This window comes from Ursus arctos, unplaced genomic scaffold, assembly GCF_023065955.2.
Source record: "Ursus arctos isolate Adak ecotype North America unplaced genomic scaffold, UrsArc2.0 scaffold_25, whole genome shotgun sequence".
Taxonomy (NCBI): domain Eukaryota; kingdom Metazoa; phylum Chordata; class Mammalia; order Carnivora; family Ursidae; genus Ursus; species Ursus arctos.
The window spans coordinates 24285188-24312462 of NW_026622930.1; the positions used below are offsets into that span (position 1 = coordinate 24285188).

The 27275-nt window shown below is 51.0% G+C and overlaps 2 long non-coding RNA genes across 2 annotated transcripts; one reads left to right on the forward strand and one right to left on the reverse strand.

Annotated features, from left to right (window-relative positions):
• Window positions 1-7021: 7021 nt before the first annotated feature.
• On the forward strand, window positions 7022-17034 carry LOC113270300 (uncharacterized). Its single transcript, XR_008961422.1, has 6 exons — window positions 7022-7145; window positions 12978-13119; window positions 13911-14182; window positions 14551-14724; window positions 15102-15296; window positions 16038-17034. It is a non-coding gene; the product is annotated as an uncharacterized LOC113270300 (long non-coding RNA).
• On the reverse strand, window positions 14316-20905 carry LOC130544806 (uncharacterized). The gene is made up of 4 exons (XR_008961423.1): window positions 20708-20905; window positions 20089-20278; window positions 15193-18955; window positions 14316-14610 (listed from the first exon to the last, which is right to left on the reverse strand). It is a non-coding gene; the product is annotated as an uncharacterized LOC130544806 (long non-coding RNA).
• Window positions 20906-27275: the final 6370 nt, after the last annotated feature.

Here is a 27275-nt window from a genome sequence, read left to right on the forward strand (position 1 = left end):
CTCATCAAAACTATCTGGTTGACTTCATCTCGATTCAGAATCTGCTCGCTCTCCAGAGTCCAAAATCTCAAAATTCAGTCTCAAACAGGAGACTGAAAAGCAAACAATTTCTGAAGAAGTTTCAAATATATTTATGGGAGTAAGGAGTGGGCAAAAAAAAATTTTTTTTAATCTGGGAGGTGGTCCTTTTAAAACGTCATACGAGAAAGATGAGGACTCTTAGCCTTCCAAATTGGAAGTGGCATTTAAATTTGATTTCCATTTTTCTTAATGTTAGAGAAGCTTTGAGACATTTCCTTTTTCATTCTCCAGCTCTTCGTCGGGTTTTCAGCCTATTTCAAAGACAATGCTGTCAATACCTACAGTTCACTGGAGCCTTTACAAGGCAACTCATTTGCCTAAAAGGTCTGGGAAGTCCTGTCCAGACAAAGAAATTACTAAGAGCATTTTCTTCAGGTAGAAAAAAGCGCAGTTTATTCACCCACAACTTCGGTTTCTTTGAGATGTTGAGTGTCCCTTTTAAGACTTAAAAGGCTGCTTTTATCTGGTAAAATCTCATCCCAGCTGGAGTCATGGGACCCGCTGATCTGGAGCCCTTCCTGATCCGCACGCAGAGCTATAGTGCTTCTGGTCTCCTGCTTTCTGGATGGGGATAACAGGATAACCCACAGCATTTACCCACAGGGTAAATCCAAGAGAATTCACCAGGCTGTCTTGTGCTAATAGGTGAACGAAATTCTCCCTCCAGCACTTTCTGACAGGGCATGGGGATTTTCTTGTGTCATCACACTTAAGGAGGGATTGTGTCACCCAGGTGCAGGTGTTCTTGGCTGTCCTTTACCTGTTGTCTCTTCATGTCACACACAGCCAAGAAAGCAGATGACAGGTTCATCTCTATTACACAGGGAATTACCGAGTGGTTGCCTAGCAACGCAGCACAATCAACACGGTGTCTGTTGTGGAATGTAGGGTGGCTGGCTTTCAAGAATGACTGTATTTGCATATTTCTTTTGGGCCTCTAGAAAAATAGGAATGTTTTCCCGGATTTAAGACTATTAGAATGGCCTTTTGTATTGTTTTACCCTAGAATTCCTTTTACAGTAGCCCATTACCGTAAAAAATGACAATTATCTGATCAAATCATTAATACAGCGATTACTTCAATTAAATTCAATTCAGTAAGCATCTTCTGTGCGCTGAATCCTATACTAGAAACTGTCAAGAGTTAAGAGGAAGAACAAGTGTGGTCCCTGTCTCAAGGAACTTCTGTGTTTAGTAGATGTGTATAAATCATTTGTTTACACGTGTGAAACAGACAGCTATGATGTGTATGGAAAATAAAGGTATTTTTATTTGGAAGAGTTCCTTTGTGTTTGATCAAAGGAATTTTTCACTTTTATTTAGATTCCTTCCTTTATAGCTTATAGCCACGATCAGTTCAAAAAGCTGCAATCAGTTCAAAATCACTTCTAAGACATAGCTCTTATTGGAATCTCAGTAATTAGCAGCTCTTACACCGCTCTTGTTGGAGTCTGACACTGCCAGTGTTGTTGGGTGGGGTGATGCTGCCCCGCGTCTATACCACAGGCTTTCTGCATAATTGCTGCCAAGGTGTTCACAGCCTCCCCACCTCTATTCTGCACCTTCCAGTTGAAAAGAAGCCCCTTGCCTTTCTTTGCCTACTTTGCAATAATGTCATCCTCCTCCCTCCACTTCAGGAGGGACTTTAGAATGTTCCAGATCTTGCATTAGGGAGTCTTCCAATCACTTGAGGGGAGTTCTTTCCCAGTGGGGAGATGGTTGCTAGACAGAGCCTGGGGTTTGAGTAGCCCCTCTCCCTGGAGTTGATGTGTTTGCTGGATTGGTTTCCCACCTTCCTCGGGAAGGTACCAGGGCATGGTGCAAAGTAACTGTTCCTGACAGCTTTGGCAGACAGTCCCGCGCACACTCATTAGCTACCCCTCCTGAGTGGCCTATATCCGGAATCCACAAAGAAAAGAGGAAGCTCTTGAGGCGCCAGAGTTCTGCCCCACCACCTTCTGTTTGCACGCTTCGGTTTCCGGCTCACCTTCTCCGGATCCCAGTGCAGGACCTGCGTCTTGCTCATTGCCTCCACCATCTTGTTCCCTCAGATCCTTTGCCATTGTCAAGAAATCATTCAGACCTCTTGTGTTCGCACGGAGCGCCTGACCTTTGCTTTCAGACCCAATGTCAGGCAGAAGAAAGGGGACAGAGGGGACAGGAGGACTGGACAAAGCAGACACTGTGTCGATATTTGCCTTATGCTTCTTTATTCCATCCTCACACCTTCTCCCTAGCTCCTCTGCCCAGTCCACAGAAGTGCGAATACCTGTCACACTACTGAGTACTAACATATTCTCATCCCAAGGCATCTTGTCACTTATGATCAAACCAACAAACATTGACTATGGGCTATGTGCCTCCTAAGGATTAGAGACACAGTAAAGAATAACACACAGTGTCTACCCCTACACAGGTCACAGATCGGTTCTGTTAAGTGCTGTAATGAGACTGGGAACACGGACAGAAGAGCAGTGAATTCAGGTAGAGGGGGGGAGTTCAGAACCCAACATGGGGGTTGAACTTAACAACCCAGAGATCAAGAATCCCATGTTCTATCAGCTGAGCCAGCCAGGTGCCCCTGTGTGAATCCATTTATACACAGATTTCTTTTGATAAATGCAATAAAATACTGTAAATATATTTTCTCTTAAGATTTTCTTAATACCATTTTCTTTTCTGTAGCTTACGATATTGTAAGAATACAGTATATAATACATACAATATATAAAATGTTTTTTTTTAAAGATTTTATTTATTTATTCGACAGAGATAGAGACAGCCAGCGAGAGAGGGAACACAAGCAGGGGGAGTGGGAGAGGAAGAAGCAGGCTCATAGCGGAGGAGCCTGATGTGGGGCTAGATCCCACAATGCCAGGATCACGCCCTGAGCCGAAGGCAGACGCTTAACCGTTGTGCCACCCAGGCGCCCCCTATAAAATATGTTTTAATCAACAGTTTATGTTACTGGTAAAGCTTCCAGTCAACAGTACTGCTATTAGTAGTTAAATTTGGGGAGAGTCAAAAGTTATACTCAGGGGAGCCTGAGTGGCTCAGTAGGTTAAGTGTCTGCCTTTGGCTGAGGTCATGATCCCAGGGTCCTGGGATTGAGCCCTCCATCGGGCTCCTTGCTCAGCAGGGAGCCTGCTTCTCCCTCTGCCTGCTGCTCCCCCTGCTTGTGCTCTCTCTCTCTCTCTTTCACAAATAAATAAAAATAAAATCTTTAAAAAATTATATTATACTCAGATACTTTGTGCAGGGGTCGGCGCCCCTAAACCCCTCATTGTTCAAGAGTCAAATGTATTTAGATACAGATAATATAAAAAACAAAAATAGAAATGGGATGGCCCTAAAAGTAGACCTCACTGTTCAGCGGACAGAGCCCAGGGTGTGGCATTAAAGATCTCAGTTGAATCCAGGCCCTGTCACTGACAAGCCAGAGTCCCCTGAGAAAGTCCCTTTACCTCTCCGAGCTGCTATTTCTCATTTATGAAATGGAGTGATGATGATGTCTGCCCTCCTTCCCAGGGTTGTGACAATGGAAGGGGATAAAATAAATATAAATAAAAATGCTTCGCAAACTGTAAAGTATCTGTTATTCTCTAGAGGGAAAGCTAGAAGAAATCACAGCTGCTCAGTCCCATCGCTGTGGCTCTCATAGGCTTGTAGCGTCTTCCCTGGGAGTGGTTCTGTGCCCACACATCATGACACCTTATGTCTCCAGCACAAATATGAGGCCTGGGACTGACAGAACCCATCCTGATGTACTACCTTGTCTTAAGTTACAGTGGAAAATTCGGTCTGATGAGACCAGTCCTAGAACCAGAGAGAATGGGCGATGGTGGCTAGATGGATGTGCGTGGGCTCACTGACATCTAGCATCGGTCAAATCCTCTTTGCCATTGGAAGCCAACTCCTCTGAACCACTGCTCATCTTAGAATCATTGCTGAGTTTTCCCCAACAATATCATTCTTCCTACCAAGAGCACTGGTGATGCAGCATATCTTAAAAGAGTGTTTCACTATTATGCCTGGGATTTTTTCCAAGCCATGGACACTTTTCTTCAAGTCTGATGCTGGCACTTTCTTGATCTTACCAGAAGGATCCTTCATATGCAGGGAGTGACAAACAACAGAACTTCTGAAACCAGGAAAAGCAGAGCTCCTGCTCCCGTCTGCAACCCACTCACCATTGGCACAAAAATATATTATGACAACAAAAGGCAGGCTATATTGTGTCATATCCTTGGAAAGTCCAGCGGGTGTCACTAAATGGTCATGACTTTGGCATTAACAATGTTTTGTAGCATGAGTGGCCTCCGCCAAAGTCCCAACCTCAGCAGCAAAGACTGCTCTCAGCCTAGGCATCCCTCACCCATCTCCCGAACTTTGGGCCGGATCCATCTAAGTGGGGAAGTTTTAAAGCTCTCTGGGTCGGATGATGATTAGAATTACAGTAGCAGATGGATTGGCTTTCTTTCTTTCTTTCTTTCTTTCTTTCTTTCTTTCTTTCTTTCTTTCTTTTTTTAAAGATTGGCCTTAAATTGATTTTGATATAAAGGGTCTGTTGACGTGTTGCCATTTCCCACTTAGAACCTTGTCCCTTCTCCTGTTTCAGTATAATATTTATCTCGCACATCTTGTGGCCTATGGCTCACCCATTCATGGCTACCTTGTTGTCCCTCTGTCTCATGGTCTCTCAGCAGCCTCCAAGGTGAAGGTCTTGGCCTCATGGGGGGCAGGGGGCATCACCTCCCATGTTCTGCCAGCTAGCCATACTGTAGCTCTCCTCCATCACACCTCTCCCCTCCCCTCCTGGGCTTTTCTCACATCCTCTTCCATTGGCCCTGCCCCGCTGGATGATGTGGACATAAGGGCCTCCGACCTGAAGCACCCAGGGCACTGCGGGAGCAGGGGGCGGGGGAGGGGGGCAGCGAGGACACTCCCCTGCTGCGTGTGCGTGTACACAGGTGTGGCTGGCACAGTGCTCTCTAGGACTGGGGCGAGGGTTGGTGTCTGTAGGCACCTGACCCACACACTGTTGCCTTGGAAAATGGGACTCCTTGGCGATGGGTCCTGCCCAAAGTCTGGAAAACAAGTCAGCAACTCACTTTACATCTTCAAATGGTGACAGAAACTGACTATAGAAACTGACTTTTATGGTCTAAGTATATTTTAAGTTCAAAACCAAATGTTCTGTTACCACTGTTACTTGTTTAAAATTCCTCTTTCAACATTAGCGTTGGCCAGTGAGGGTGCCTGCAGCTGGAAATACATGGAAACTCTATCAAATGAACACAAGACGTCACTTCTACACAATATGCAATTTCCAGAACAGAGAGGAAGCCTCCATAACATCAAGCAATCAACAGTCTGTGACAAAGGCAGGTCAAGGCTGAAGCAGAGCATTGGCATGAGTGTTCTTAAGAGATATGATTAGATGAGGGCCTCAGAGGGGAGGGGGGTGGGGGAATGGGATAGACCGGTGATGTGTAGTAAGGAGGGCATGTATTGCATGGTGCACTGGGTGTTATACACAACTAATGAATCATCGAGCCTTACATCGAAAACCGGGGATGTACTGTATGGTGACTAACATAATATAATAAAAAATCATTAAAAAAAAATAAAAAATAAAATTACAGGGAAAAAAAAAGAGATATGATTAGGTGCTCAGTGTTTAGTCAACGTGATGATACGTTGCTACCGTTTTCTCATAGTGGCTGAGACCAAATTACGAAGAGATGGTTTCTGGGTCTCAACATGAAGAGATGGTGCCCGGCCACAAGGAACCCTCATGTGCATTGATTGAACAATAAACAAACACCTGAGCAGGTCTTCTCTACCCATTATTCTGAATCTTCATTGATAAACCACTATACTGCATATGAACTTATGCATTTTGTAATGCACAGATTCTAAGTTAGTTTGTTATATAGACAGGAGACCCATGACATATTTTCCTGGGGCCTGACTTAAAGTGGTCCCTGATGAGCGCTGTGTATGGCCAACAACATAGTGAATTTCAAAAATATTAGAATATGAAGAAAACTTGATTGTCAAATAGTAGTGACTTAGAAAAGACAGAAACTGTTCTCTCACTTAGGTTACTTGTTCTGGACTGGAAGGAGGCTATGCTCCATGCGGTCATTCAGGGATCCAGCTTCCTCACACCCTCCTCTGTCATCTCCTAGGGCATCCTTCTCACTTGTGTGGTCAAAGCTGGGTCTCAGGCAAGTTCATGTTCTGGTTCAAGGGAAGGGGAAACAGTGTCGATCAGGCAGGCCCACCATCTTAAGGCATAGGTCTGGCCATCCCTTCTATTCATATAGTACAAACTAAGTCACATGGTCACACCTAGCTGCAACGGAATCCCGGAAATGCTGTCTTCAGCCGGGCAACTGGGGCCCAATTACAACTGTGTTACTGTGGAGGAAGGGGAAGAAGAATCTTGGTGAAACTCTAGTAGTCTCCATTTTAGGAACCCATTTGAATGAACCATATCAGTTGTCACTTTGTCCTAGAGACGTGTAAGAAAGCTTTAGTTTGTCACCTGGAGGTTGATTCCAATGGTTGTGGCACAAGTTTGTACTACCATTCAACAAAGTCCTCCTTACACTGTTACCTCTCACCTTGATGTATTTCACAACAATGAGCTTCTTTTCAGTATGAAGGCTGGTACCTATCTGTTGCTTTTTGCCATCCAGAATCCTTTCTCTTCTCCTCTAGTTGTACCCTGATTCTCCTATTGGGAACTCCCACTTTTCCATCTTCAAGGTCCTATACACAGAGTTGACTCTCTTCCTAGATCCAGAGGCAGGCGCGTGACTATAGCCTGGCCAATTAGGTCATCACCTTCCCCAGTGTATTACTTGGTGATGGACCTGTGACCCACTCAGAGGAATGAAGTGCAATGAAACTTTCACTGGGGATGCATAAAGAAAAACACTTGGCATTTTTTCCCTCCGCAAGTCTCAAACCAGAACATACAGGACTGGAGCGCTGGCAGCCATCTTGCCCCTACGCGAAGAGAATGTGAGGAAGAGCAAAGTCAAGAGATAAAGGTACATCCAAGTCCAGATAATATTGTTTGAGTTTCTGGGTCAAACTAGGCCTGATCCAGCACTATGCCTAGGTCCTTGGTCTTCTCAGTTAGGAGAGATGACATCCACCCCCTTTTAAGTCATTTAGAGTTGAATTTTCTGTCACTTAGTGCAACCAAGAAAGCCTTGATACGAGGGCCGTGAAGACTTGGTGTAGAGTGAGGAAAATTCTCTTGGGATATGTGTAGCCTAGCTCTGCCCCGGATCCCCTTAGCTGTCTAATTGCCGAATGGACACTGTTCTAGCCAGTGGTTCTCAACCCGGAATGGCTTTGTCCCCCGGAAGGTTTGGCAATGTCTAGAGACAGTTTTGATTGTCACAGTGAGGGGAAGGGGAGGGAGGGGATGCTACTGGCATCCTGTGGGTGGAGGCCGCATCCTAAACATCCTACAAAGCACAGGGCAGGCCCCACAACAAAGAATCTTCCAGCCCAAAATGTCGTCAGTGCTGAGGTTGAGAAGCCCCGCTAACCCCATGCAGAGTTCAAACACTCTGGAGTTACTCCCCAGTCCAAACACACTTGGGAAACTGAGCTTCCTGAAAGAGCTGTGTTCTCACCAGGGAAGGCCTCACCCTGAGACCCTCCAGGGCTTGTCAGCTCCAGGCAGAGTGAAGCAACTTGGTCCCAATTAAGCTCTTTGGGAAACTGATCCAAGAGGGCAACCATTGCCTAGTGGGGGTTATGAGTGCTTCTTGGCCCCCGGGAGAGAGAAAGGGGTGGCCTGTGACAAAGAGATTTATTTAAGGCCTTGGCGTCTTTTAAAGAGTGTTGGAGCTCTCTCTCTAATAGACTGAAAAAACGAGGCTTGTTTAGGTCTGAAATACCACTGTTATCCTTAGCACGATAAATGCTTTTTACTGAAATCTAGAGAACCAGGGGTCTCTCTACTCCCTGTGTCCTCCGTGCTGAGGGAGGCGGGCTTTTCTAGAAGCTCTGACTGTGGAATGCCTCTGCTTCCCAGGCTCCCATCCCCACTTGCATTCCAGCCCACGCCTCAGCTCAGCTGGGTCTTTTCTGAGAGCTTCCTGGTGGGTGTCTGATCTGCAGACCAGTGCTCTGAAGACTCTGGACTTTCTGCAGAACCCCAGCTCCTGCCTGGTCCTGGTACTTTCTCTCCACGGTCTGCCCTCCTCTACAAGCCTGCCTCCTAAAAAGGGACGGAGCTACCCAACCTTTCTGCAAGGACGATGAGAGAGGGGTTGCAGAGGCAACTTGATGATTTTTTTCCCCGATACTAATGAATAAGACCCTTAAAGCACTGATCAGATCACGGCTCCAGCAACCCTGGGGAATTTAGATTTTTTTTTTTTTTTTTTTTAGCAGAAATGTCCCCCCTGGTGTTCAGTCTGGCTTTGCCCAGACCCCTCCCCCACTTAGTTGACTGCACAAAGCTTTCGAAAAACAGCTTTTGTTTCTAGGCGGAGCTGTATCCTCCCAGGAACCCGTCCTCCAGCCCATGCAGCCTGCAGACCTCAGGCCTCGCCTCCCCCTCCAAGGGTGAAGTCAGGCCAAGACCGGGTGAAGAATTCAGAGGGTGTGGGTGTTTTGCTGGGGACAAGGAGTCCCTTTTTTTTGTTGTTCTTGGTGTCGCTTCCAGACAGATAGGAAGGAAAAAAGTAGTAAACATTCTTCAATTCTGGACAAAAGCTGAGACAACATTTTCTGCAGGAACCTCCCTGTGGGTCAAGGCTCTGTCATTGGAGGTGGGGGGTGGGAAATGGAAGACCCAACTTCCCTTGAGAAAGTTTGAGTTCAGTGAAGCCAACCCCTTGAATATGGGGTGTAATCAAAATACCACTCAACTCTTGCCTCTCGCCGTCCACGTGAGCTGCTCAGCAAGGGAGACACGCCCCTTCTGTTTAGGCTCAGGTAAGGTAAGGTCATTTTATGTCACAAAACCCATGATCCATTGAGAGAGGAAAAGCATCCAGTCACAGGGGAGCCTGCCTGGCTCAGCGATTGGAGTCTGCAACTCGATCTCTGTGTTATGAGTTCGAGCCCCACATTGGGTGTACAGATTACTTAAAAATAAAATCTTTAAAAAAACCCAAAAAAGCATCCAGTCATAGAAATGACACTTGTCTCCCTTCAGAGAAAAGAAATCTTCATCCTTCTGCTCTCAGGTCTGTAGTCAGGGCTGCTGGCCTGCAGGGAGGGGGCTGTGGCAGGCTTTTGTCTTTTCCTTACCTGACCGCTTCCCCTTCCTTGCTGGTTGCTTCCAAGGTCTGAGTGGGAAGGACTGGGGCGGGGGCGGGGGGTATGTGAGAACAGGGGAAAAGGGCAATTCTTTTTTTTTTTCTTCTTTTTTTAAGATTTTATTTATTCATTAGAGAGAGAGAGAGCGAGCACAAGCAGGAGGAGCGGCAGGCAGAGGGAGAAGCAGGGTCTGCACCGAGCAGGACCCTGGGATCGCAACCTGAGCTGAAGGCAGACGCTTAACTGACTGAGCCACCCAGGGGCCCTGAAAAGGGCAACTCGTATGTCACAGTGGAGCTGCCAGCCCTCTGGGCACAACAGATGGTGAAAGCTGTTTCTTGGGCGATCTCCCGATCCCCCCGGCTTCTTCAGAGATCCCCATCTCTGAGGCTCTGTCCCAAGGGTCCCATCTGCATCTCCCTTCCAGGTAAACCGCTGGTAACTACATCTTCGGCCCCTAGGCAATCTGCAACCCCTTCCAGCTTCTTCCTGCTAAGATCTCTTTACTGCTTTTGGAGGCGCTACAGGGCTTAAAATGAACCCACGCTGGACCTCTCTCCCACAGCCTGCATCTCGTCCCTGGGAAGCACTCACAGGGCCCCCGGCCCAGTCCCAGAATAATGCATCCTCTTGGCACAGGCCTGTGGGGGCCCAGGGCTCCGGATGGTTACATGGAAGCCCCCAGCTCGAGGCTGGCGATGACGGTGGTAGGGCGCCCACCCTGTTAAAGGTGGGACTCACAGGACACTTTACTCTTGTAGAAGGTTTCTATGTCCAAACCCTGCTGTTCTCTACACTCTGACCCTTTTCATATCCATGATAGGCTGAGGGGCCCAAGTGCTATGAGCCAGTTCTCCGTTGTTTCCTTTGTAACTGCTGCACATGGGGTCTGCTCTCTGATACGGGGAGAGCCAGCCTCCAAGAGGGCCCCCAATTGTCCTCACCTCCTGATTTTCTCCCCCTTGTGTGGGCTCCTCCCTCCCTGAACAGGGCTGACCCTTGTAACCAAGCACCTGCTATCACAAACACGATGGTCTATGACTCCTAAGCTAGGTCACTGCGTGGGTTTAATTGTGTTCCCCACAAGCACATGTTGGAGCTTTAACTCCCAGTCCCCGTGAATGTGACCTTAGTTGGAAAGTCTTTGCAGGTGTCATCAAGGGCACAGTGGATTAGGACAGGCCCTAAATCCAATGACTGGTGTCCTTCTAGGAAGAGAGACAGAGAGCAGACAGACACAGGGAGAAGGCCATGTGAAGACAGAGGCAGAGTGTGGAGTCATGCAGCCGCAGGCCAAGGAACACCTGGGGTTCCCAGAAGCTGGAAGAGACAAGAAAGGATTCTCTGCTAGGTCCTTTGGTGGGAGAGCTAGAACTAGGATCGAGACTCCCCACTTCTGGTCTTGGATCGTGCTTCCTGCTGACACCCTGATCTCACACTGCTCGCTTCCAGAATCATGAGAGAGAAGATATCTGCTGTGCTAAGCCACCCTGTTGGTGGTACTTTGTCACAGCAACCCTGAGAGACTAAAAAAAGACGTTGTGATTTCCGCCTTGCTCTCTCTCACCTCACTCATCCTAAGGGAAACAGGCTGCCATGCCGTGAGGACATTCAAGCAGACCCATGGAGTGGTCTGCATGGCAAGGCACCGAGGCCTGTCAACAGCCGGCGCCAACTTGCCACTACAGGAGCGAGGAGCCTTAGAAGCAGGTCCCACAGCCTCAGGCAGGCCTTCGGACAGCGGCAGCCCTGGCTGACATTTGACTGCAGCCTCCCAAGAGACCCGGAGACGGAACACCCAGGGAAGCTATTCTCCAGTTCCTGGCTCCCAGAAACTGTGAGGGGACCAATGTTCATTATTATTTTAAGCTACCAACTATTGAAGTAATCCGTTAAGCAACAATAGATAACTAAGACTGATGTCTATTATACTGGGGCCTTGGGACAACCTGAAACAGGAAGCGTGGCACCATGGAAGCCTCATACATTGCTCAGAATGGTCAGGGGCCTCAGTGCCATTCTCTTTGGGGACATTTCCACCCGTGGGTTCTTCAACCATTTGTGGTTAGATGTCCCAGTTATTCCTTTACCAGGGAGCACCTTCCACGTGCTGGACACCGTGTTAGGGGCTGGGGCCGTAGGTGGGAACAGTCCTGTTCATGGCCCACCACCATGATGGCCATCCCCCTGCTGGTGGGCAGTTAGGGGCAAGAAAGACTGCCCTCATCTGCAGAGGCCCGAGGAGGAGGGGGCATGGGGACATTAGGGGGAGGAGCCTTCAGCACTGAGATCCTGCCAAGGCAGGAAGAGCACGAAGTTCCAGGGTCCACAGAGTAGTGGGAAGTGAAGCCGGAAGTAGCCTCTCCACCTCCCCCCTCCGCTCTCGGTTGTGCTTCCCGAACTGCACAGATGCTGGTTCACAGTACCAGGGTCTCTGCAGACACTTGGAGGCCAGGATTCGAATCCTGCAGGGACCCTGTTGCTTGGATAATAGTGTCTTTGTGGAAAGATGGGAGCCCAAAGTCTCCGGATCTTGTGTCTGCTGTACCAACTTGTCTAAGTCCCTCCCTTTGGGGATCCTTTGAACCATGACACATCAGCCACTCACTCTGAAAAGCCTAAGGGTGAGAAGGCTGGCCCTCCCCTGCCTTAGCCCTCCGTACTGGTATTTTCTAGAACGGTTAGAGCAGATTTTGCCACCTATAGGAGTCAACCGGGCTGGTCCCTCCACAGGTCCACCTGCACACCTTGCAGGTAAGAATAGCGGTCCTTTCTGCAGCATTTACTCAGCAGCAAGTGATTTCTGTAATCTTCACATCACCCTCCGAGGCAGGGGATCAGGGCCCACATTTGGCAGTTCGGGAGAGTGAAATTCAGGACCGAGCTCAAGGTCACAGGGCTAACGACAGGCAGAGCTGGGATTCCAACCCAGGCCTGTCAAACCCTAACACGACTCGTGTCCACTTGCCTCTCCCTGCCCCAGAGGGTGACTCCGGGGGCATTCAGTCTGAGGATTAAAGCCAGGGCCCCAGGAACTGGGGTTTTCTCCAGCCTCAGGGGATTACCATGGGGGGTAGACACAGGCAGTGAGGCTGCAAAGAGTGGTGCAAAGAGAATGGGGTCTGAGGCCCGGCTGCCCAGGTTTGCCCCCTAGCTTCCCCTTATGCTCCTAGCTGCTGATTCCTCATCCAAAAATGGGTATCAGAGCACATACCTCCTTGGGTTGTCGGGAAGATCAGATGAGATAATGCATGGAATTCATGAATAGAGTAAACAGCCCATAATGCTTTTCTTCTCTGAATGTTATTATTGACATCACTGTCCCTCCATGGCCACCAGACTCTTCGATCAGGTCAGTATTTGAAAAGGGACAAATTTAAATGAAAACAGATATAAAGCTGGAGGCTGATGAAATTTGTGGCTGGAAGGTTGTTTTCTGCTTTTGAGAGGGATTCTTTTCCAGCTCCAAGACAGCTCCCTGTGTAAGGTGATGAGTGTGATTAATTGCAATCAGCTCCTCTCCACATAATGAGGGAAGTTGGATGTCACCCTGTGGCTTCCGTCCAGGTGAGTGCAGTTACCCATTGTGTCCACAGGATGTCGCTAACAATCACGCTTCGACTACCTGCCGCCAAACCAAAATGTTCAGGGCATGGAACTCAATAGCAGACTCCCATTCAGGGGCTGAGCAGACTTCAGCAACACCCTTTGAAACAGTTCTTGACATCGCAACCCAGTGTAAGTAGAAGGGGGGTGTGGTGGCCAGGAGTGACTTGGCCTGGAGAACCCAGGTGGTGAGGTGCCGAGCTCGAGGAATACCAGGGTCTCCTGCCTCCCAATTAGGTGTGCCAATCCCACATCTGTCCAGTGTGTGTAAGAGGCTGGGTGGGGACAGGAGCCTGGTTTCTGGGTCTCTAGGACGGCCCCCTCTGGGAATGTGATTTGAAGATGGAGGTTCAGGGGACCCGTGGAGGGCCTCTGCTCCTTTCCCTTGAGCCCTAGGCCACTCTCTAGGCCCCATAGGCTGCCTTCGGATTTCTGCTATTTTAATGGCAGGAACAATGGAATTAGCAATTCATCCTTAGACTAGGAGGTGCTCCCAAAGCCAGCCCCTCAGAAAAATGCTTCCTCCTAGCCCCTGCTCCTGAGCAGAGGGGTCTTCCTGGTTCTCGGGGAGCCTGGGCAGTGGCTAACACAGGCGAGGAGAGGCTGTCAGCCAACACGAATTTCTCCATCCAGAATCATGGGTAGGAGCCTGCTCTGATTGGAAGTGAAGCACGAGAGATCTAAGTCCCGGCCCAGGGGTCTCACCTGCACAAAGGGAAGGCCGTTCTGAGGGCCGAGATGTCTGTGGAGGGCCCCCCGCATGTACACGGTAGATGCTCGGGAAGCCCCGTTCCCATCTCCTCCCTTGCTTCCTCAGAGTCTGCTAGAAGGGGCCAGCCTAGCCCCATCCCAAGGCATTGCTCTTTCTTTCCCGATGATCTGGCGCTCTGTGATGTCTTTCCCTTCCCTCTTCATTTTGGCAGAATCACCTCTCTGCAGAGGAGCTGTTTGCCCTGGGCTCAAATCCACAGGACCTGGAGGGCCTGGCCTCCCAGCTCCTTGGCCTCAAGGAAGTCGGCCTCGGCCTGAGAAGCAAGCAATGCGGTAGAGAGCAGAGCATTTCCTCCTCCGTGAAAAGGCAGCAGGAGAGAGGGAAGAGGGCCTCCGGGCACTGTGCATTTGGACTGAGGTGGTCAGCAGAGGAGTCTAGGGAGGGGTGCAGCCTTCACACCTCCCCCTGGTCGACCTGGTGCAGGTAGGAGCACGCCCACCCCTACTCAGATGTGGAAACGATGGGAGGGAAGGGAATGCCCAGGACTAGGGAGTGCGGGGTTTTTTGGAGAGCTGTTGGAGGTAGGGACGGGGACCCAGAGAGGTACAATCAGCCTGGGATTGATTCGTTTTTATTGCTTTTTAAAATATTGTGAATAATCTATGTTCATTGAAAAAAAGTAGAAAACACAGATAAGCCAGAGAAGACAACAAAAGTCATTTCTTAGCAACTTGGCAAATATCCCTTTTCTATGCTTTGATACATAGAGAATACTTTTGTTTCATCAATAAAATGTTTTCTTGCTGTACATTGCTTGAAACCTGCTTTCTTGGGACACCTGGCTGGCTCAGATGGTGGAACTCTTGACCTTGGGGTTGTGAGTGCGAGCTCCATGTTGGGCGGAGAGATTACTGGAAAAAAAAAAAAGAAGAAGGAGAAGAAGAAGAAAAGAAAAAGAAAAAAAGCCCTGCTTTGTTGCCTTTTTCAATCGAGCAATATACGAGGACGTCTTTTCAGGCCAGCAGGTAAGCTTCATCGCTATGGATGTTACCAGCCTGGGGGTGTTAACCGGTGATTGGAACTTGCTCCTGTCACCCTGCCCGGTTCTCCTTGGCAGCAAAAATGACCCAGGCTCCTGCACGAGGCTTGGGACTGGACGTCGGTCCTTGGGTAGTTGGGGGAGGTTGGAGACAAGCAGAATAAGGACCTGCCTTCCCAACAGAACCCTGATGATCTTGACCACTTGAGGCCCTGGCAGAGCAGAGCACCAGGGAAGGGGGGATAAACAGAGGACAGAGCTGCATGGAAGGGGAGTGCGAGTGAAGTAAGTGGGAGCCAAGGTTGCCCAGCACTTCAGCCCACAGGCTCTGGAGTCTGACAAGGACCTGGTTTCTAATCCTAGCTTTGGCGCTAACCAGCTGTGTGACCTGGATCAAGATACTTAACCTCTCTGAGCCTCTGTTTCCCCTCCTGTAAATCACAGTGGTACCTACCTTATCAAGTGAAAATTATGTAAGATCACATATGGAAAGCAGTTGGTGCCCTGCACCGCGAGTACCCAGTCGATGGTAGCCGGAGTTACTTCTGTCATCATCAGGTAAGTGGGCCTGGAGAGCTGGGGGACAGCTGTGCATAGAAGATGAATGTATGTTTCTCCAAGTCCATAGCTATGGCTACGTTTTCTGTGCAGGGCCAGGTGTGGGTGTGGGTAGCTGGGATCTAGAGAGGAAGTAACGGGAAAGGGGGTTAGAGGGTGAACGCTTATCCACAGAGCTCCTTTGAAATCAGGGAAAGGCTCTGGTCACCCTTCCAGTTCAGGAACATGTTGGACCTGTCCATACCGCACCTCCCTCTCCCGTACTTACTGCGCTGGCAGAGGCCCCCCCTCCTCCTGGGGGGTGCAGGGCCAAGGTCTCCAGCGGGTTGTACGAACGAAGTAGTGGTGCCTACACCTGTGTTTGTGCAGGTCGGGGAGAGACGCTTGTATTCAGCTGCAGGACCCCGGCCCCGGGGAATAGGTGGAGAGGGGATGGTCACTGGAGAATCACTGCCTGGCTGCCAGACCACGTCTCCAGCGAGCAGAAGGGGACAGGTACTAGGACCTTGAGCAGCTGGGGACCCGATGGACATCTGGGTCCACCCTTCAGGGGAGCAGGTGCCCCGTGGGCCGCCTTGCCGGCACGCCGGTAGCCTGGGCCCTGGACCAGGCCTCCCCCTTCCCGTGCGGCTGCTAAGAAGGGGCAGCTTCCAAGGGCGGAGTGCTGTGCTCCCCGCAGTTGGGCTGGTGGTAGATGATCAAGAATGAGTGTGTCTGCCTGTGTTCTTTTAACTCCTCCAGAAAGTCACCAAGGGGTCTCCATTACAAGCGGTCTTGAGCCCAGTATGATTTTCTCCTACAACTGAGTCTACTCCCTGGATGGCTTCCAGTGTTCAAGCTGATGACAATCGCCTGTCTTTGCAATTGATTTCCTGGAAGCCGCTGGCCGGCCGGCAGCCACATGATGGATATGTGCTAGGGGGACCGGTGTGGCCAAGCGGGGCACAGGAGGCTGTAAGCCACCCTCCCCACATCATGGCAGGGTCTGTCAAACGTTGGACGCGTGCCCTTCTGCCCACCCTCTCCACCTTGAGGTAGCAACGGCTCGAGAACTATCCACACATGTGCGCCAAGAGGCACGGGCGGGGATGCTGGCTGCAGAATCGTGTGCGTGGAAAAGAACCAGAGACACCTTATCTGTTCATGGGGGATGGGAGGGACTGCCGCATTCTGAATGTGAAGGGCGTCCCCTGGAATTGTGCGGGGCCACCATTTACCAGAAAAGACTTTTGATTCGTGCTCCCCAGAGTTAGGTGAGCAACGGGGACCCCGAGTGAGGGTGTGAGTGGAAAGGGCGTGATTGAATCCACAGTGTTGCATCCATGTGCAATATAGTGCAGAAGTTTAAAAAAAAAAAACAACCAACAAGGATGCTCCGTATATGTTGACGTGAGAAAATGTCCAGCATGCACTGTTACGGGGAGACAATTGCAGAGCAATGTGGTCAACAGGGTAGTATTTGTGCAAAAGCAAAGAAAAACAAAGCCCCTGGCACCATACCCCTGTACACATGGATGTACACGTGAGTGCGCGCGTGTGTGTCTGTGCGTGTGTGCATGTAAATGCTTGGCAAAAGCCTGTGATGACACACCACGTAGTGCTAGTGCAGGTTCCTGCTGGGGAAAACGGTGATAACTGATGAGAGATGGGAATCAAGGGAACTTTCACTTTTTTCTCTTTACCTCTGCGTTCACATTTTTCTTTAATGGAGAGAAAAATAAATAGTGTAAAGAAAAGTGCCCTCCTTTCCTGTGTGCTTCTTGCCTGACTCACTCATACACCACAGCCGTCACCAAATTCCTGTTCCTTAGCCGTAATTCTGGGGACAGTGAGTCCCTCCAATGTCCCTTACTGTTTCCTCTCCAGGGGGAAGTCCTGGGTAGGAGAGCTGAGTGTTGCCTGGACTCCATCCAAAGGCCCCTGGGACAAGGGAGAGGGCCAACAGGAGCCCGACATCTGTCCTGGACTTGGGACCCGGGTCTTGCCCTGTGGGCTCATGTTTTCCAGGAGACACTGTGGAGACAACCCGTGGAGGTGTGAAGCCCTCCTCTGCGGGCCGTGCAGCAGGGGAGACACGTGGGGAGGAGCCCAACAAGGCTGAGGGGGTACGAAGGGTGGAGTCATGTCAAATATAGCTCCTTCCTCTGGGGGGCGGAGTGGGGGGGCTGCCAAGCCAGGCCCTATGTGTCTGCTAGGCCTATCATCGGCCCAACCCCAGTCGCCCGGGAGCCTCTGCTTCCTCCTTCCTGTTCCTGAAGGAGGGACAGGGAATGAGGGCAGGACGCATGGATCACGCAGCTCTTCTGTGCCAGGAGCCTACCTACGTTCTTGACACTTAGCTCATTCACACCTCTGCACCACGCCACCCTGTCGGTGAGGCTCACGGGCATGCGGGTGGGCGCTCCTTGGCCGCACAGCCACAGAGCAAACATGGAGCTGAGATCTGTGCCCTGGTCCCTCTGCTCCCACCACACCCCAGGGCAGCTTCGCAGCTCGGCAGGCTTCAAGGAGGTGGGCTTGTCACTCACTCCTGGAAAGCAGAGAAAGCAGTGATGGGGGGAGCCGGTGGGAAGGACCTAGGCGAGGAGCGCAAGGGGAAACCAGTCTCCAGGGCCTTCTGAGGGCTCCCTGCAGCTCCCTGGCCAGCTCTGCAAGGGGGCTGCCTCCCAGAGCCTCCCGGCTTTCTCCTGGCTTGTGCTGGCTTCACTCACTGAGCTCGGACCCTGCTCTCCTGGAGGGAGGGCCGGCTAGGCTTTGCCCCGGCTCATGGATTTATCCGTCTTTCCTCTGGCATCCCCTCTCCTGTCCACATGGGCAGGACCCCTTCTTCTAACCCTTCTTCTAACCCTGCCAACACCCTTTAGCCAAGATTGGGTTTTCCATGATAGCAAATCAGCAAAATCCGATGGTTAGTACGGCTCGGATCCCGGCTCTGCCATCACCAGCCATGTGACTTAGAGGATGTCTCCGAACATCTCCCCGTGTCAGTGTCTTCATCTGTGAAGTAGGGATGATGATGGCATCGCCACACGCAAGGACCCAGAGCAACTCCTGGCCGGCGGTTCGAGCTCTGTATGTCTTCACCGTTCCTGTCTCTCTTCCTCCACAGGCGTCCTGAAGGGCGGGTCATTCTGCAGACCCCAGCCTGGGAGGAAATCAGAGTGGGCTGGATGGAAACCAGCCCGTGGGCCTGATGAACGGCCATATGGTGCTTTTCTCAGAGCCGTATAAGGGAAGAACAAGTTCATATGCCAGGTGGGGAGCTGATGGAGGCCAAGAGGGAAATAAAAGAGACGTGTTTTTAAAAAATGCTCTTTTTGCTCCCTATCTTTCTCCAAAGCCTGTGGCCTCCCATAGCTCTCTGTCAGGTTTGCAGGACGCCACACGGGGAGGGAAGGCAGGGGTGTCTTTTCTATAGGCAGGGAATTCCCGGGCATCTGTGGAAAAGCCCCCACAGAGAGGTGGGGCAGCGGGGGGTGGGGGAGGCAGTGGCCAGTGGCCAGCCCATCCTCGGAGAGACGCGAAGGGCCTGGTGCACGGCCGAGCTCAACCACCACCAGGGCCCGCGAGGACGCGCGGTAGCAGCTGTGGGCAAAGCCAACGTGAACGTCTCTAGCCAACTGCGTTTTCTTTTGCTTGCTTTCTCCCTGCAAGAGACCCTTAAGGAAATGAAGTATTTTTTAGTAAGAAACAACAACAACAACAACAATAATAATAACACTCAGAACCCTCACAGTTAGCCCTAATTCCTTTTCTGGAACATTTGTATTTCTCCGGCTTCCCCCCAGGCCGCCCCTGAAGATGAGGGTATCTGTCCTGCTCACCACCGTGTCCTGATGCACGGAGCCCGTACAAACGATTGATATGTATTTGTGGACGGGATGATAGAAGGGGGATCCGAAAACCTGCAAGACCTAATGAGGGCTCTCATGTGTGAACGGGTCTCCCATTATATGCTTTCATGGAACCTGCTACTTCTCATGACTCTTACCACATTTTGTAATTACTAGGAATTTGTGGAAATATTATGTGGATGCCAGTTTCCCTCTGAAGGCCGCGCCTGTTTTGTTTCTCCTTGTCTCTCTTGTGCCTGGTACCGCGCCATGTACGTAGCAGGTGCTCTGTACGTAGCAGGTGCTCTCCAAACAGTAGCCATATGAGTGAATTAATGAATACATGCAAAAGGCACTCAGAGGCTTTCCACGGTTCCCAGGGGCTCAGGGGACTCTGAGCTCGAGCAGAGCACTGAGAGGCAGTGGAGGGGACTGGCTTGGCTGCTGGGGTTCAAACCCAGTCTGTTGTTACTAGCTGTGTGGCCTTGGATGGGTTACTTAACCTCTGTGTCGCCTTGCTCATCTGCACAGTGGGAATAGTCACAGTAGTCACTTCATACGGCTTTACGAGGATTAAATGAGTAATATGTAGAGAGTGCTTGCAGGTGTGACTGGCACATGTGAAGCTCTGCCAGAAACTACGTCTTATTGTTATCAAAGTGCCTGGCAGTGAGGTCCCTCTTGGTTTAACCCTGGACTCTGTCCAGGGATCAGCTTCTGGAGAATTCTCTCTGGTAGACTTGGGTAAGAACTAGACTCTAGGAAGTAGCCCAGGGTTTACATTTGGATTGACTCTCCTAGGATTTGCCATCCCCACCTGCCCGGGGGGCCTCAGCGATGGTCCTATGCAGCGCATTTGGGTGTGGGGCCTGGCTCCCACCCCTCTGGCTGCTCCCCACTGCATGGAGCTGGCGTTGCTGGCCTTCCCTCACCGCCCGCCTGGCATGGAGCTGACTCACCGCCAGGAGGGGTGGTGATTAGCATGCAGGGCAGGTACTGGGAGGAAAGCTGTCTCCATGCAACAGCTCTTGATGTGTTTCTCTGATTAATGTGGCAGAGAGAACATTGCAGCTTTTTCCTGAATGGTCGCCACGTGGAGCCGGAGTCATTAGCATCACGTCTCCCGCTTGCCATGACCTGCTGACCACCCTAAGTAGATAAAAATGAAAATGGCCAAGACAGCTGCAAGGCTCAGAAACAAACTGCCTGGTGGCTCTGCAGAGTCTTTTATGTGGAAGGTTCCGGAACAGCCCCGCCTTCCCCATCCCCTGAAACCCCTGTAAAGCCGTCCTTTGAGTTTCTGCTTCTCTAACTGCCGGTTCCCGGGGAGGGCAGAAACCCTTTCTCGGGAACGGAGCCCAAGTGTGAGCAGTATCAGGGCCTCCCCGCAGGTGTGTGCCCCAGGTGAAAGAAGATGGGAGGAGGGAAAGGGGATCCAGGGAGAGGGCTGGACGGGGCAAAGGACAGGACGGGGGGTGTGGAGGGAGCTGGCGCCGAGGGGTCTGCACTGGGGCAGAGGGGGTGGCTGGAGTGAGGACCGGCGACCCGGAGTTTATCCTGAGGGCAACGGGGAGTTACCTGGGATGGAGGGAGGGTATCGTGCAGAGTGTGCAACAGGATGTTATAAAGGTCCCTCTGTTCCCGCGTGATCGATGTTGGGGACCCAACGTGGAGGTGGGAGAAGAGTTAGGAGGCCATTGCCATAATCCCGGCAGGCGATGACGCCGCCTTAATGAACACCGCACATTCCCCAACGGCCTTCCTCCACCCTGGGAGCTGGAGCATCGGTTTGCAATTTCTGTAGGACAAAAACTGAGACAACCAACCACCTTACAGCCTCCCAGGGATGGGAGTGATGATAGGAGGGTATGTCTTTGATTTTGCTTAGGCCCCAGGGGGTTGAAGTCAGGTTGCCATACCATTCTGACTTGTTGGTTTTGGATTTGTTTTTAAAGATTTTACATATTTATTTGAGGTGGGGAGGGGCGCAGAGAGGGAGAGAGAATCACAAGCAGACTCTGTGCTGAGTGTGGAGCCCAACATGGGGCTTGATCTCACGACCCTGAGATCATGACCTGAGCAGAAATCAAGAGTCAGATGCTCAACCAACTGAGCCACCCAGGCATCCGGAGGTTTTGTTTTCTAAGTTGTCCCTCTCCTTCTCTGAGTCTCAGTTTCCCCAGCCAGGCCCTGGGAGTTGGGGCAGGGAGGTAGAGCCTGGCTCCCGGGCTCCCTGGGAAGAATGATGATAGGACAGGCACAGCAGTTCTCAGCAAGCGCGAGCCCATGCCAGCTCCATGCCCCCACCCCTGTGCCTCTGCCACCGCCGCCTCCACCACCCGCCAGCCCGAGAGCGGCCGCCTGCCAGAAAGCAGGCCCATGAACTCAGCCCAGGCTGGAAGGGAATGAGCAATGGCGCTAATTGCGGAGCCGGCAGGAGAGGCTGGGAGGAGGCAGCGGAGAGAGAGAAATCATCTTGCGATGCGCCAATTACTGATCAGCTGGGACATAATTGCGGGGCTGCCATCCCGGCTGCTGGAGGTACCAGGCCTCCCTCTCGTTAATCAACGATAATCCAGAATTACGACCCTTAATGACTTGCAAAGACACTTATGCACACACGCACACATGCTCTCACACGGACACAAGTAATTGATAATCAACCATGTAATTTGAAGCAATAATTCTGTCCGGGCCAGATGACAGGCTCCACCCTGCCAGCAGAACGGAACCCAAATCACAGCCGCCCGCCGCAACGGGGGGCGGCCTCCCTGGAGAAGGGGGGCTCCTTCCTGTCTCCAGAGTGGGTGCCGAGGGGCCTCCGTTGTCTCCAGGCAGTAGGAGCGTGGAGAGTTGTTGTTTCCTACTTCTGCACGTTGTTACTTGCAGCATTTGCAAACCTCATTGCCCACGCTCGTCCCTAAACCGAGGGTCTCAAGCCTCAGTATGCATTCACATCACCTGGAGAGATGGTTAAAAATGCGGATTTCTGGGTCCCACCCCCAGGAGATTTAGACTTCGAAACATGTAGGAGGCAGGAATTGCCTGTTGATAAATGCCCCCAAGTCGTTTGGATGCCGATGGCCCACACACCACACTTAGAGAACTAATGCTCTAAACCAGTGACTCTTGACCCTGGAAGAACACCGAAGGAAATTCTGATGTCTGGGCTCAACCGCAGTGGATTCAACTGGCATCTGTCCTCCCAACCTGTCCTGTTCTCTCTACCTTGGGAACCACTACCTGAGTCCTCTCAAACCGTAACAGGCATAGGAATCACTTGGACATCTGTCAAAATGCCAGCTCTGCTGCTGGGGGGGTGGGGAGGGTGTCCTGCCTTCCTAAACACATTCCCGGGGAGCTGCTCTTCCTCTGTTCCAGGCCCAAGCACGTGAACTCAGGTGCCAGAAAGTCCCGTTTGGGAAGCTCTTCTGGGAAAGGCCCCGTGCTGGGTCTGCAAAGGTGAATCTGACCCAGTTTTGTTCAGGTGGTTGACGATTTGCAAGTGTTAGGTTCTCGTAGGTTCCTGAGAACAAGACAAGCTTAGGCTGGTCCATAGAGTGCACAACTCTTGATCTTGGGGTCATGAGCTCGAGCCCCACATTGGGCATAGGGCTTACTTAAAAAAATGGGGCAACTCTGTGGCACAGTTGATTAAATATCTGACTCTTGGTTTTGGCTCAGGTCGTGATCTCAGGGTCATGAGATCAAGACCCATGTCAGACTCCACATGAGATCAAGACCCATGTCAGACTCCACACTCGGCATGGAGTCGGCTTGGGACTCTCTCTCCCCCTTCCTCTGCCCCTCCCCCACTAAAATAAATAAATTTTTTTTTTTAAAAAGAAAAAAAACGAGCTTAGGCTAACTCAGGTGCTGGGGCCCTAGGAAGTAGGAAAAATTGGTGCCTGCCCTCAAGGAAACAAGATACAGTAAATTCTTGTGAATCCAGGCCCAGAACATGAAGGTATCATTGGGCAAGAGGGCCCAGTAAGACAAAGCACGGGCATGGGCCTTGTGGCGGGGGTCTAGCAGGCTTCATGGAGTCCCCGGAAATAAGAGAGCCCTGGGTCAGACCCAGGGCCTGGGTGAAAGGCGGTGAGGAGGCTGGGGGTGGTAGTCTGTCTTCCACGATGGCCGCAAATGTCTCCCATTCCAGTATGTGCGGGTTGCCACAGCCTTCAAGAGGAGAAATCTGTTTCCCTTCCTCCTGAGTCTGGGCTGACCCTGTGACTTGCTTTGACCGGCAGAGCGGCTAGCCCCTAAGGAGCCTGACACCTTCTGCTTTCATTCCTTTGGAAACCAGCTGCTATGTTAAAATCCAACTACCCAGAAGCCACATGCTGGCCACCTGGAGAGGCCACGTGGAGGAGGGCTGAGGCGCCAGGCATGTGAATGAAGCTTTCTTGGTCCTTCCCTCCCCATCACGCAGCCTGCTGAACACAGCCCAGTGAGTGATTCCAGGGAGCTCAACAACCGAGAACCACCCAGCCGAGCCCTGCCCAAATTCCTGACTCACAAAATCATGAGAAAGAACAAATTATTGTTTTAAGCCGCTAACGTTTCTAGTTGATTGTGACACAACAATAGATTACTGAAACACTTGGGTTCTTGTCTCAGTGCAGACACTCACAGGAGAGATCCGGAAGCTTGTCGGGCCTGTTTTCTGATCTGTAAGATGACGGTAAAGTGAGGTCATGCGTCCAAACCCCTGTGCACGGGGCCTGGCACACCACTCACGCTCACACCAAGAACGTAGGATTGTTAGCAAGGTGGTGGCATGGTTCCCATACCCGGCTCCACCCTGACTAAATGACGGCCATGCGGATCATATTGTCTCAGGTCCTCGCATGAATGGCCGTCATTCTCCTCTAATGGGAATGGCTTGTCACCAGGGTGGCTTCTGAGCCAGACAAGCACGGACACAAGCCCTTCTCTGCCAGTTTCTAGCTTTGTGACCTCACACCAGTTATTTCAAGTCATTGAAGCTTGATTTCTTCACCTGAAAAGAGAGGCAGTGAGGCCAGCTCCTCTTCAGGGAAGCCTACCCTGATTAACCTCTGTCCACGCCATTTCTCTAAGTAGAGCTTTGTCATGCCCTGCCTACAAGACAGGTGCTCATCTCCGAACCTTCAGAAGAGGGCTGAAATCCATCATATTGGCGGGAAAGAGGGTGCGGGGGACCCTCGATCATCCTTTATTAACAAGAACAGCCTCTCTTTATTGAGTGCAAGAGCTGGCTAAGTGCATTGCATGCATTGTCCTCACAGCACGCCTGGGAGGGAGGTCTGGTCAACCCCACTGTTACCTGAGAAGTGGGGCGAAGACTGGCGAGGACACTGTAGCTTGCTGCTTCTCCAAGCATGCGTGTGTGTGAACACTAGTCCCTCTCCCCACACACCTTGTGGACTAATGACAAAATAGGCGAGGGAAATATTTGTACAAATCAAAATGGATGATTTCTCATCTAACTCACCCCCCCCCACCGCCCACCACCCTATCTTCAGAGGACCTCCAGAAGCCAACCTCTTCTCACCGACTTTGCCACCATCACCCTGGCGCCAGCCACCATGCCCCTTGCCTACATCCCTCCCACGGCCTGGTCCCCCTGCTCTCCTACCCTTACCTCCTACGGAATGAGCCTATTCAGGGCACCTGGGTGGCTCAGTCGGTTAAGTGTCTGCCTTCAGCTCGGGTCAGGATGCCAGGGGAGCCTGCTTCTCCCTCTGCCTCTGCCTGCAGTTCCCCCTGCTTGTGCTCTCTCTCTCTGTCAAATAAATAAATGAGATCTTAAAAAAAAAAAAAAAAAAAGAATGTGCCTATTCAAATGCAGGGCAGATGATGTCACTCATCTGCTCAGAACCCTGCATGGCTCCCAGCTCACTCAGAGTAAACACTGGTGTCCTTCCGATGGCCCTCAAAGCCTGACACCCTGTGTCCCTCCCCATTCTCTCTCTGATATATGTCTCATTCCTCCCCTTGTCTCCAGGACAGCCTCTCTGTCAACAGGCACACTCCTGCCCCAGTGCCTTTGCACTGGCTTTTCCCTCTGCTTGGGACTCTCTTCTACAAAGTAACTACATGCTTTACTCCCTCACTTTCTTTAGAACATTACTTATGTGTCACCTTCTTAACATAGCATTCCCTGACCATGCCATTTAAAACTGTCCCCCATCCTGGGGCATACAAAACCCCTTGTCTGCTTTGGCTTTCTCCATAGCACACATAACCATCAAACATGGCTATGCCACTTGTTAATTTACTTTTCTATCCCATGACCCCACCCCCCACACACACACAGTCCACTGAGGGCAAGAATTTGTGTCTATTTCATTTACTGCTATTGTCCCAATCCCTTGCAACCATAGCTCAATCAAACTTTGTTATGTGAATGAATGCAAAGGCACATAAACACATCCTCAAAACATAAACTGGAGGGGCGCCTGGGTGGCACAGCGGTTAAGCGTCTGCCTTCGGCTCAGGGCGTGATCCCAGCGTTATGGGATCGAGCCCCACATCAGGCTCCTCTGCTATGAGCCTGCTTCTTCCTCTCCCACTCCCCCTGCTTGTGTTCCCTCTCTCGCTGGCTGTCTCTATCTCTGTCAAATAAATAAATAAAATCTTTAAATAAATAAATAAATAAATAAATAAATAAATAAACTGGACACAATTTGGATTGTGTTAACACAGGTGTTAAAGCATCTCTCTAGGGGCGCCTGGGTGGCTCAGAGGGCTAAGCGGCTGCCTTCAGCTCAGGTCATGATCCTGGGGTCCTAGGATTGAGCCCTGCATCAGGCTCCCTGCTCAGCAGGGAGCCTGCTTCTCCCTCTCCCTCTGCTGCTCCCCCTACTTGTGCTTTCTTGCTCTGTCAAATAAATAAATAAAATCTTAAAAAAAAAAGGCATCTCTCTAGAATGGTTTCCAGTGTTCACCCTTGCTTTGTATGTGTGTTTGTGTGTGTGTGTGTGTGTGTGTGTGTGTGTGTAGTAAAGACCCCTGGGAGTTGAAATTGCTGATTGTGGTAGTGATGGGAGTTAATAAAAATTCATTGAGAACAGGGGGCACCTAGGTGGTTCAGTCCGCTAAGCGACAGACTCGATTTTGGCTCAGGTCATGATCTCAGGGTCATGGGATCGAGCCCTGCATCTGGCTCTGCACTGGGCGTGAAGACTGCTTAAGATTCTCTCTCTCCCTCTCCTTCTGCCCCTACCCCCACCCTGCTCTCTCTCTCTCTTTCCCTCTCTCTCAAAGCAAATCGTTGAGAATGTATTTTCCTATCCTTCTCAAACGCTTGCAGCCATACCAAGTGGCAGAAGTTGTCTGTTGGTCTGGGAGAAAACAGGTAGACAGGAGGGCAAAGTGGGGTGCCTGGGTGGCACAGCGGTTAATCGTCTGCCTTCAGCTCAGGGCGTGATCCCGGCGTTCCGGGATCAAGTCCCACATCAGGCTCTTCCGCTATGAGCCTGCTTCTTCCTCTCCCACTCCCCCTGCTTGTGTTCCCTCTCTCGCTGGCTGTCTCTCTCTGTCGAATAAATAAATAAAATCTTTAAAAAAAAAAAAAAAAAAAGACAGGAGGGCAAAGAGCCCTCAGCCGACTGACACCGAAAGGCTAAGCAGTCCACGTAATTCGAGGAGGAATAACCAGGGGTGGCCTGGAATGTGCAGTGTGGGGACTCGCACGCCTGGATTTGCTGTTTGTACGATCCTGCCCAATCCAGTCCAACGGCCTCACAGGAGAGGTTAAGGCTCCACTATTAATCTCCAACAGAAGGGCCTGGAACGCAGGCTCTGCCAGGGTACTCGGTGGCTGGGAGAACCTGGGGAGCTTGGCGTGCCACCGCAGCATCACAGGGTCCCTTCCGGGTGAGCCAAATGAGTGACAGCCCAGGTTCAAAGGGATGAGGTTCCCTGACAGAACATCTGACTGCTTTCAACTCCCCTACGTGACCGTGTCTCCTCCCTCTGGTTTGGGAAGAAGAGGAAAGCAGCCTTGTGTGGTACAGATGAGGACACTGAAGCTCAGAGGGCCTCTATGCCTTGTCCAAGGTCACTCCACACGCAACCAGCCCAAGATGCAAGGAACTTTGCAACTGCTGTATCCAGTACAGATGGTTTCTGGGCGGGGGAGGTGTTGAGCTTGAACCTG